This window comes from Nycticebus coucang, chromosome 11 (assembly GCF_027406575.1).
Source record: "Nycticebus coucang isolate mNycCou1 chromosome 11, mNycCou1.pri, whole genome shotgun sequence".
Taxonomy (NCBI): domain Eukaryota; kingdom Metazoa; phylum Chordata; class Mammalia; order Primates; family Lorisidae; genus Nycticebus; species Nycticebus coucang.
The window spans coordinates 93,955,315-93,968,158 of NC_069790.1; the positions used below are offsets into that span (position 1 = coordinate 93,955,315).

The window sequence follows — 12,844 nt, forward strand, 5'->3', positions numbered from 1 at the left end:
CGGATTTGGGCAGTGGCAACACTGCCACAGTCCGCTCTGCCCCTCAATTCTTCTCTTTCACAACAGGCTTTATTTTCGTGTGCTGGAAGCTCACTTGGCTAGCACCATAGCTGCGGCTAAAGTCTTAAAGACACCTGTCTGATTGTCTCAGCTTGGGTCATAAGGCCATATTTGGACCAAATATTGTGGCTAGGGGGAGAAAGTTTCAGTAGCCCAGTTTGGGTCAATAGTTCACATAGGTGGCCAATAGGCAGGGTTTTAAAACTTCCCCCAAGATAGCATGTAATGCTGTTCCCAGAAGCAGGAAAGGATGTCTTGGCAGATAATAAATATCTAAATCACAAAATACCCTACAAAACAGGTGGAAATAGTTGGTTAATGTGAATTATTTCTCGTTTCCATTTTTAAATATAAAATGAAACTAAGGAAAAGCACCACCCATCGTAGACAATGATTACCTCAAAAGGACCCCAAGAGGAACTAATTATACAAAAAACAAAACAAACAAAATGGCATGAACTACAATAAAATTAGGAAATTCTTTTTGTTAAAGGTACCACGAAGTACAAAAAGCAAAGCCACAGACTACGAGAAGATGTACGAAAAACATACATTCAGCAAAGAACTCACATGGGAAATACACAGAAGGAATACAGACATCCACTGAGAAAACCCAAAACATGAGGTAAAAAAGTGGGTGAAAGATGACTGTTCTTTTACTTTTTCTGTTGCTAGAACAGAGGTGCTCACTCTGCTCTTCTACAAAGTAAAAGGCACAGGTGTTTTGTGAAAATTATATTAAAAATATAAAAGAGTAGCGCACTGGCCCCATATGCTGGAGGTGGCGGGTTCAAACCCAGCCCTGGCCCAAAACTGCAAAAAAAAAAAAAATATATATATATATATATAAATATTTTATTATATATTTCTTATAAATATATATATTTTTTCTAATACATTCTTATATATATAAATATATATAAGAAATTACATTAAAATTTAAAATAAAAAAATTAAAACAATTTTTTTATATATATAAAAGAAATTGTATTAGAGCCAGCCATACTGCACTACACATTTTAGCTTTAAAACTTAAATGATACATCTATTCATTATTTTTAATTCAATAGATTCAGGGAGGACAAGTGGTTTTCTTGTTATGTGGATGAATTGCATAGTGGTGAAGTCGGGCTTTTAGTGGCCTCATTACCCAAATAGTGTATGCCATGCCTGACAGGTAGTTTTTGCTACCTCATTGCTGTCCTATCCTTTTCCACTTAAAATTTAAGATTAACATGACTGTAACGTACCATAAGAAATAATACTGCTTAGATTAGCAAAAATGAAACAGGTGCCAACTGTTACAATGTTGGTAACTACATAGAGAAAAGGACATTTTTATAGACTTGTGGGAATGGAAGCTGCTTCAGACTTTCTGGAAGGTCATTATTTAGGTCATTTATGACCTATAATGTTCTTAAGCTTTATGTATCAACTTGGCCAGGCTCTGGTATCCAGTTATTTCATCAATACTAATCTAGGTCTGATTGTGAAAGCATTTTTGTAGATATGGTTAACATCTATGATCAGTGACGTTGAGTAAAAAATATTATCCTTAATATATAGATGAATCTCATACAAACCAGATCTTAAGAGGAACAACTGAGGTTTCTTGAAAAAGAAAAGAGATTTGCTTCAAGACTACACACCGTATCAACTCCTGAGTGCCGGCCTGCTGCCCTCTCTGGAGAACTTTCACAGACCCACTACCAAATGCCTCACTATTTATTACACACTTTCTTTGATAAAGCAGATTTCCAGCCAGGAACTTAACTCAAGGAAACACATGAAACAATACCAAAAGAGGTGTGTGCAACTTGTTCACTGCAGTGTTGCGCACAAGCAAAAACTGGTGAAACGATCAGATGGTTTGCTGAAATACATTACAGCATAACCACACAATAGAACAGTACGAGACATTAAAAGAGGTGACAGATTTTTTTTCCAAACATGGGAACCACTTCTAAGATACATTATAATATATAAAGAGCAAGTAAAAACCAAAAGTGTAGAGAATGATTTTTTATTTTTAAAGATGGGATCTCATTCTGTTACCTGGGGCATCATAGCTAATTACATCTTCCAATTCCCAGATTCTAGTGATTCTACCTCAGCCTCCTAAGTATCACTACAGGTGTGTACCACCATGCCCAGCGAATTTTTCTCACTTTTATTTTTTGTGAAGACAGGGATTGGCTATCCTGCCTAGGCTTGTCTTAAACTTCTGGCCACAAGTGATCCCCCCATCTCCAAGTTCTACGATTACATGTATGAGCCACCACGCCTGGCCTAAAATGTGATTTTATGAGTCAACATTATATATGAAGAGGAAGATGCATAGTAAAATACTTACAGCGACTATAACAGGGTGGTGAAATTATAGATTATTTTAAACAATCTCTTCAGTGTTTTTTGAGGTTTCCTTTTCAAAGACTATAAATTATTTTTAATGAGAAAAAAGAACAAAGGTATTTCTAGTCTGAAAAATGTAAGCCATCACAGACTTACTGGGGGAGAGTGAGGCCAAAAGGTTGTCTCTCTTCTGGTTCCTGCTATGCTAAGTTTTCCTTTTCTGTTTTTTTTCATCTTACAGACTGTAATGAATTTACTCTTTGCGGTGCACATGTCTAAGGCTTATCAACGAAAGCCTGGGGCTGCCATAAGAGGTTTGTTATTACAACTCAAAGGGTTCAGTTTCCTGTGTGAAAGGTATGACTATATGTGTTTTGAGGGGGAGGAATAAGGAGGGTGGTGGAGTGGTGAGCGATATACAAAGAGTACACTTCTATTGTTCAAAAAAGCAGTCCATCCTCTTACTTCAGGACAATAACTTAATGCAAAATCTCACTGCTTTTACATAAAGCTATTTCACACATGCATTATTTAAAAAATATTGCGAAATATCTCAAACATAAAGAAAAGTACAACAATATATTAACAAGTAAACACTCACCATCTAGCTTTGTGGAATAACATCATATATATATGCTATTTGTGTGTGTGTGTGTGTGTATATATATATATATATACAGTATTTGCATAGATATATATGCCTTAAGGATTTTCTTAAGAAGAGATATAATTGATGCCTACACATGTATTTATATATATATATGTGTGTGTGTGGGGTTTACTTGTGTGTGTATCTATACACACACACATACATACAACCCAAGTCCATTTCCTTTCATTTCTCAGAGGCAACCACTATGCTGAATTTCCACGTTTTAAAACTTTTATTACAGATAAATAAATTGACAAATAAAATGAAGGATTTGTGCATGTTTTCAAACTTTCTATGAGTGGATCATATTCTTCTGCAACGCTTCCCCTCCCAAAGTTTAACGTTTATGATGCTGAACCATCTTGATACATGCATTTATTGCATTGCTTAAATTGCCACACTTCACCTACCATCCTAGTGATGACTGACCTTCCCTGTTTTTCGTTTCTTGCCCAGGCACACAATGCCACAATAGACCTCTTGTACACATCTTCCTGCCTCTGTGTTTGAGAACTGCGCTAGGATTACACCCAGGAGTGGCACTGCCGGGTTGTAGGGCATGCAATCTTCATCTGTGCAGGATGTTGCCAGGTTTCTTTGTACCCTTATCCGGTCATCTGGTGGTATGGAAGAGCTGCAGATGTAACACATCTCTGCCAACTTTGGTATTTTGAATCTTTTCATTTTCTGCCAATTTTGACAGGTTGGAAATACTATTCCACTGTTGAGTTTACAACTCCTATTACCAATAGAGCTGAGAATTTTAATTCCCCTGAGTCTCCCACAAGATCACTGTAAGCACCCACCTCTTCAGTCTTAAGCTGGAGCATAAGTGGAAACAAACAACCTCTAACCCAGTTTTCACTCTCTGGAAGACGTTTACTTAGTGAGGTTGAAATGGGAATTCTTCCTGTCACCACTGTATGTGTCAGAGGTAAATAATTTATTTTGAAAATCAGACAGTCCTCAAAAAACATTTATTTCTGGTTTTGCTTTCAGAAAATATTATAGAAAATGTTAATTTAGTTATAACATGAAAGATATTAATAATAATTTTCATGATATATCACGATGTGTTTGGGCCATTTAACTCAGGGGTTAAAAAAGCAATTTGAGAAACAGTGTTTCTATTATGAAAATATTTCTGTTCCAATCTACATACTTAAGTGAGCCAAGCTTCTGCCTGCTTACAACCTTGAAGATAATAAAAACAAAAAAGTAATTTCTCATTCTAGAATAAATAATATTAATTCACAGACAAATTAGGAAAGGAAGCCATAACCAGCTCATTAAGAAAGGTATTTCCAATAAAATTTAACTTTCTATGTTTAATAATTCTTCAAAATTGGTCATAGATTTCTGTTTTAATTTGTTACATAGTACTCATAATTGCAATCCTACTTCAAAGTAAAAAAAGTTTACCAGAAAAAACCACCAAATAGCCAATACAATGTTAAGAAATAAAAATAAATCTGGAGGCATCACAGCATATTACCAGACTTCAGGTTATACTACAAGTCTACAGTGATTAAAGCAGCATGGTACTGGCACAAAAACAGAGATATAGATGTATGGAATAGAATAGAGAATCTAGAGATGAACTCAGACACTGTTCACTATTTGATCTTTGATAGACCAAACAAAAGCATGCACTGGGGAAAAGAATCCCTGGGTTAAGAAATGGTGTCGGAAGAAAAGGTTAGCCACATGCAGAAGACTGAAGTTGGATCCACAACTTCCACCACTTAGCAAAATTGACTCTCACAGCATAAAAGATTTAAATTTCAGACATGAAATAATAAAAATTCTAGAAGAAATTGTGGGGAAAACTCTTGACGAAATTGGCCTGGGTAAAGATTGTATGAAGAAGACCCCCCTTGGCAATTACAACAACACCAAAAATAAATAAACAAACAAGATCAAGCTAAAAAGCTTCTGCACAGTGAAGGGTAACCACAACTAAAGCAAACAGACAGACTTCAGAATGCAAGAAGATACCTGCATGCAACAGATTTGACAAAGAATCTGTAGAGAAGTCAAATTAATCAACAAGAAAAAAGCAAAGTATCTGCAAACTCTTCATCTGACAGGGAACTAATACCCTGAATATCAAGGAACTCAAACAATTCAACTAAACACAAACAAATAATCCCATTAAAAAGTGGGCAAAGGACATGGATGCTTTTCAAAAAGAAGACACAAAAATAGCCAACATGTATATTTTAAAAATGCTCAACATCACTAATCATCAGAAAAATGCAAATCAAGATCACAATAAGGTATCTCACTTGAGTCAGAATGGCTATTTTTTTTTTTTTTTTTTTTTTTGTAGAGACAGGGTCTCACTTTATGGCCCTCGGTAGAGTGCCGTGGCCTCACACAGCTCACAGCAACCTCCAACTCCTGGGCTTAAGTGATTCTCTTGCCTCAGCCTCCTGAGTAGCTGGGACTACAGGTGCCCGCCACAACGCCCGGCTATTTTTTGGTTGCAGTTTGGCCAGGGCCAGGTTTGAACCCGTCACCCTCGGTATATGGGGCTGGCACTCTACTCACTGAGCCACAGGTGCCGCCCTAATATTATTAAAAAGACAAAAAAATAGCAGAGTTGGCTACGGTGTGGAGAAAAGGGAACTGTTACATAAGGTTGATACAAGTGTAAACTATACAAACATTAGTGTGGACATTTATAAAACAACTAAAAATAGAACTACCATTCAATCCAGCAATCTCATTACTGGCTATTAACCCCCGCAAAAAGGACATGGGTATATAAAAAAGATAGTTGCATTTGTACATTTATCAGAGCTCTATTCACAACATCAAAGATATAGCATCAACCCTAATGTCCATCAACAGATAAATGGATAAAGAAAATGTGGTGTGTACGTGTGTGTGTATACTAAATATTACTCAGCTGTAAAAAAGGATGAATATTTTAGCAATATGGATATGGATGGAGTTGAAGGTTATTACTACAGATGGTGAAAAGAGCCGAATGATAGAAGAGGTGGTATGGGGAAGATGGTGAGAAATTAGTTGATGGGTACAACATACATTATACCCTAAAAGCCCTGACTTGACCATCACACAGTCAATACATATAACAAAATGGCACATGTATTGCATAAATTTGAACAAAAATAAATAAAGACAATCTAAGCATGCTTTCTCAAAAAAAACAAAGATAAAAAATAACTGATATTTTATAACAAAACAAAACTGTGTTGAGGAGACAGATATTAAAGGTGGTCTCATTTTTGATGGTCTGGTCTGAAAAGGCCTCTCTGAAAACAATCATATTAGAGCATTTCAGTTAGAAATGAAGAGGGGATGAACCAGGCTTGACAAATGAGTTTGCCATTTCAAATGTAAGTTCCAATTTCACGTTTTCCCTTGAATTATTTACATGTGTGTGTATACACACACACACACACACACACACCCCTACACAATGAAATACTATTCAGCCATAAAAAAGGATTAAAAGACACACCTTTTGTCAAGACCTCAGGCAAATCACGTTAATCCTCATATGGGTCATTTGATTTTTTTAAATACATAAACAACAACAACACACCTAACACACCTAATTCTTTTGAGGGAATTAGAGATCAAGGCAGGGCACCTAGCAAGATGCTTGCTTGCTATGCAGTAGTCTGCCTATGCATCTAATCCAGTCACCAGGAAACACTATCCTTCCCTCACTTTATTCTCTTTGTGTCTTACAAGAGTCCTTTTGAGTTCAGATGCAGTTTGTTACGGCGACCCAGGGCAGGTACCCAACTGACCTGGGGACTCAACTGCTTTTTGAACCCTAGGCTTACACCGTCTGAGTGAAGTGGGGACCATTGACTCTCTGTGTCTCAGCACTCTGTCTCCTAGTCTCATTTGGCTCTCCCCTCTTCCCACTCTCATGGGCTTTTTCCTTTCATATTTTAATGAAAGAACATAGTGATGGTGTTGAAGACGTTTGTTGAATGAATACACAATTGAATAAGAAATTGAGAAAGAGAGGTTAAAATGGTGAAGTATCTAAATGTAGTTTCAGGTACATTTGCCTATTTCTAATGGATTTTATCCTGAATATTTATTATAATGTATGTTTTAAAGATTAATGTTGTCTTAAAAACAAGAAAATATTGATTATTCTCCAAAACTTTTTACATAAATGATTAATATAGTCAAGTTGTCACGTGTTAAAAATCCAGACTTGATGTGTTTAATCCACCTAAAATGCTAAAAGCTTACTTGCCATTTAAAACCTAGCCCTAAAAATTATCTGTCAAAAGGCATGTAATGTAAAATGCTTACAATATTGCTTTTTCCTTTATATAACTTGAGATACTATTCTAGTTGTTTGATGTATTTCTAGCTAACTTGAAATGATACATTTATTTTTTAACATGATTAATATGTAAAATTTTAAGTGCCAATTTAAAGAGTCTTTAAGGGAACTATAAAACTATAAAAGAAACACAAAAATCTCTAGCTTTAAATGAATCATCCCATTTCTAATGGTCATTCAAATGATAAAGTGTGAAGATATTTGTTTTAGTTTGTACTTCTTTTAATATTGCTTATTTTAATATCTCAAAACTGAGCCAGAATCTGTCAGAGATAATCGTTCCTAGAATTATAACAAAGAGTACAGATGGAAGAGTAATCAAATACCAACGACTAACAAAGCTGTGGCCGAAAATTAGGAAATCTGATCCGCCAGACAAATAAAAAAAAAAAAGGAATTTGGCTTTTGGAACACATCGGCTTCAGAAGAACCAAACTATTTATGCGATCCTTTGACTCACTGAATGGAGGTTCTATTTCCATAAAATGAGGCATATTTCATACTTCTTTTGTTTCCTCTACTACCGTCAGTAGCTCTCACATCCACCCATCCCTTTTGCAGGGTCATACTTAATTATATTCCCAAGGCCAGATGTACAACAAATACACAGTGTAAATTCAGGTGAATCCTTCCATATCAAGGGGAATCTGTTCTCTGAAAGAACTGTCAGTATCAGTTAGCACTAATAGTTAAAATACGCTGCTGAAAGATTACCTAGAGACACCAGGGGGTCGCCCTGCTCCCTGTGCTCAGGGTTAGTGAGAGACAGTGGTTCAGCCTTCACTCAGCCCCAGCACCACACACCAGGGATTTAGAGAAAAACCAGTGCTCTGACCTATTCTAATCTACTATTTGTCTGTGCTTATAATCTTACTTGTGTATTACCGAACAAAGCTTATATAATTTACTATGTGGAAATTGAAAATCCCTTCAATGGGAGAGCAGCAGTGATAAACATTCAATCTCTTTAACCCAATCCATTGTTAATAACTACACGAAGAATGGATTTGTTGAGAATTGGGGGATATAAACAGACTTAAATCTGCAGAGAGTATTAAACAAGGCTTCAGCATCACTACTTTGGATAGGGCACCTTCACTTTAAGTGGCTGTGGTACCATGAGGTACCTGCATCTGGTACAGAAAACCTCCCATTTCGTTCTCAATTGCCAACCTGTTCAACACCTGTTCGTGTCCTAGCACATGTAAGTGCCAACGATCAGATTTTAGAGACTACGGCATTCAAGTTTTTATGTGACGTTCCTACTGCAGGGATCATGTTAACAGCTGGCAGCTTAGCAACTGCCACCATCTAATTTCAGTAAAGATTAAAGCTTTCAAAATCTTTAGCTGGAAACGCTCTTGGCAGAGGCCAAAGGTGCTGCTAAAGATATATATGTATATTATAAATCCCAGAGCTTAGGTTAATAAAAAAAAAAAATGAATGTATGTTCCAGATCCTGATAAACTTGAGGGGACTATATATATAATATATATTACCAAATGGTATAAAAGGATTCAGCAATCAGTGTGCAAATTAGAGAAAAGAAAGGCAGTCTTTTTATAACTAGGTTAAAAGTGATTTGCATATATTAATTTATTTAAGAAATAGTTTCTACTTATGTACCGGGTAGTGTTTAAAGTTCCATAGATCAGTAGACTAAAGGATAGTTAAGGTCCTTATTTTCATGGAGCATACATTCCAATAGGGGTAAAGAAATTAATTAAATGTACAAATAAAAAATGATAATTTGAAAAGGAGATAAATGCTTTGAAAAATATGAAACAAAATAATGTGAAAGGGAACGAGTTGAGAGTGTTTTAAATTGAGCAGGTGGAAAAGTCACATTTGTGAAGGGGACATGTGAAACGATACTTGAAAAGTTGTTAGAACGAGCCAGCCATGGGGAAAATAAAAGATGTAGGATGTTCAGAATTTTTATAGATAGGATTAGGAGGGTTAGCCTAACAATCTGGATGGAAAAAAGGGACTTAACCAAAGGCACATTTGCATAGAAATCACACTTAAAAACAAACCCACATTATTTATTTCTTTGAGGTACCTTTGTGGCACAAGGGCTGTTGACCTGAGGGTGCTAAACTCCTATTCTGGGCACTGGAATTTATCTGGGGACAGAATGTTAGACGTCAAGACATTGCTCAATGACAGGGAAGGATTAAAGAAAAAGGAAGCTTAAGGTAAGAATATGTAGGATACATATTCTCTACATCACAGTTACAGGATATTCAAGGGCAAAGACAAGTCATGGGAAAGACTTAAACATGTAAAAATGGGACTTATATTTCAAATAGACTATTCTTGTATGTGAAGAATAGTTTGTAAGGGGAATTGTAGAAGTGGAATCAGAGAGAATAGCTAGGTTGCTATACTGTAGGAGTCTGTGAAAACGGTGGTGTATCAACTAGTATGGTAGCAGAGGAGAGGTAAATGGAATACTGTTTTGGACATGAAATAACAATATTTTCTGATTAACATGGGATTAAGGAAAAGAGAGATCAAAGATGACACCTAGGTTTTGGTTTAAATATGTTCAAATATAAGAGCATTTTATGTTCCATACAGAGGTTTGAGATGGAACCTAAATGAAAGGACAGATATTCATTTAATAAATATTTCCTGAGTTTCTACTATGCAGCAGGCAGACCATTTGTATTAAACATTTTATAAACATACTTGTATATAATATATGGACACACATATAAAGATATATATGCATATGAACACATAAATATACACAAAGATAAACAGAAACTCACAGCATTTTGAAATGGAGTCTTATAAAGAAATTTTCAGAAAATATTAAGTTTACCAAAGTTTAATTTAGTCTCAATAATATAGAATTCTTACTCATAGGTCCCCTGTTCTTTCATGCAGCTATAAGCTATAAAACAAATGAAATAAGACATTGCCATGAAATTTAAACAAGAAAATAACCAAAAAAATATTTTTTTTCTCAGATATGGGCTCTCACTCTGTTATCCAGGAGCAGTGAAGTGGTATGATTATAGCTTACCACAGCCTTGAACTCCTGGGCTCCAGCAATCCTCCCACCTCAGCGTTTCGAGAATCTGAGCCAGGCATGCATCACCATGCCCAGCTAATTTTTTGTATTTTTTGTATTGCTGAAGTCTCACTATGCTGGTCTCAAACTCTGGCCTCAAGTCATCCTCTCATCATTGCTCCCAAAACACTGGAATCACAGGCATGAGCCACCATGCCTGGCCAACAATATTTTTTTACAGGAACACAGGGTATATGTAAAAGAGAGGAATTTTCAAGTTGGGAACACTGCCTGACCCATTCAAGATTCTCCTTACTAAAGCTAGCCCTGTTTCTACTCCAACTTCTCTGTCTCCTTTTAGAATTTTAGCTCGGATCGTACTTAATATGGGTAAATGCTCATTTTAACATGTATTCACTTTTAGAACTGTTTTAGACAATAAATGCATTAATATTTTTAAAGACAAAGGCAGATCATATAAATTAATATGGCCATTACCATCTTTTATTTTGCCATGAAAACAATATTTCTCTTAAAAATGAAACCTAAAATAAAAAATTATTTTCTGGTGACATTTTGGTCCAAATAAACCCAACAAACAAAAAAATTTTCAATTTGATTTCATATTGAAGATGTACATTTTATTTTATTTTATTTTATTTTATTTTTTCAGACAGAGTGCTGTGGTGTCACAGCTCATAGCAACATCTAACACTTGGGCTAAAGCAACTCTCTTGCCTCAGCTTCCCAAGTAGCTGGGACTACAGGTGCCCGCCACAATGCCTGGCTAGTTTTTTGTTGCAGTTGTCATTGTTGTTTAGTGGGCCCTGGCTGGGTTCCAACTCACCAACCTCAGTGTATGTGGCTGGCACCCTACTCACTGAGCTCCAGGTGCCAAGCAAGATGTACATTTTTAAAAGATAAATAAGTTAAAAACGTAAAAAAGAGAAAAGACAAATAAATAAGTAAGATAAAATAGTATGCAATGAACACATGATGAGTATTTATGAACTATAAAAAGGTGATTTAAATTAAAGAAAAAAAGCAAGCCAAAGTTTTGGTGGATATTTAAGTACACATAAGTCATCTAAATCTAAAGCTTTTATACTCTTCCTAATATTTCGAATATCTATGCCTGGCAATTTTATTTCTATAGGAATACACTTACATATACATGAATATTAATATCTAAGAATTATATATATTGATGGAGGCATTGTTTATTGATTTTAAAAAGTTCAACATCCAAACATGGGGAACCATTAAATAAATTATGTTAATCTAATCATTATGAAATCCAATCACGTTCTTTAATAAAAGAATAAGTTTTTATATGTTAACATGGCAACTTTTCTTTAATATATATTTTTATAAGGGGAACAAAGCAATTCACAGAACAAAAATATGTGGAAAGATTCCATTAGGGATGGACGGACATGTGTACATAACGTAACGATTCAAGTTCAGAAGTTAACACGACTACTCAGCAACGGCTGCCTGGCTACTTTTGAGAAGGAGAATAGAAGAAGGTGGCAGAGGTGATAGTAATAATTTTGTTGGGTTTTTTTTTTGCAACTGTAAAAACTGCCTACTCTGATTTCATCCTACACTGAGCATGCCTTGAGTTTGTAAATTTTAAAGTACTTTACAATGTAAAGCTACAAAGCTTCTATCCTTTGACTTTCTTAATCTAGCAGCAGATTCACTCACTTCACATTGCCTTTTTGCCACAAGCAAACAGCAGCTGATGTCCCAGACAAAACCTGTATCACTCAACTGAACCCCAGGTCCCTCAGGGAGCAGTGAGAGGAGCCTGCTGCAGTGGGTCCCATGTGGGCAGAATACTTCAGAAGTCCACAGGCTGGGGAAGCCACTTCATATTTAAAGCAGATCCTGGCGGCATCTGACTAAGTGCGTCATGCATGTGTGCAGCGTGTATGAATCACTCGGTGGCATGGCTGACTGTTTACATCCTGTGCCAGCTCAGCTGATATGTAATTAACATTACGTCTTGATAGCCTGCTGTTGTTTGCAGCAACTTCAAGTCATGATGCTGACACATTGACAACAAGTAGGGAACACTTTGATACGGGGCCAAAACAACATAGGTGTCTACTGTAGTTCCAGTGAGGCCACACAGGCAGTGGTCTTCATGAGCCCAGACTGTTTCTACCATCCCCCCTCGGCCATTTCTTTAATGTGGTAACACTCTTGTACTTCATGAAATTAATGGAGTGATTATTCATGTATCTGTTTGTCTTCAGATCAACTGTACTTGTGTGCATCAAATTAACCACAATAGCATGGCAGAGGAAATAAAGGCTTAGTCTCTACAGTTTGATAGAAATGGATTTGCTTGACTCTATCACACACTAAACTACAAAGTCCTATATTCTACAGCCCCTCTGTACAC

The 12,844-nt window shown here is 36.0% G+C and overlaps 1 protein-coding gene across 9 annotated transcripts in view; it reads right to left on the reverse strand.

The window, feature by feature from the left end:
• The window catches only part of CADPS2 (calcium dependent secretion activator 2), a 504,393-nt gene that overhangs the window by 162,043 nt on the left and 329,506 nt on the right, over window positions 1-12,844 (reverse strand). The window lies entirely within an intron of this gene.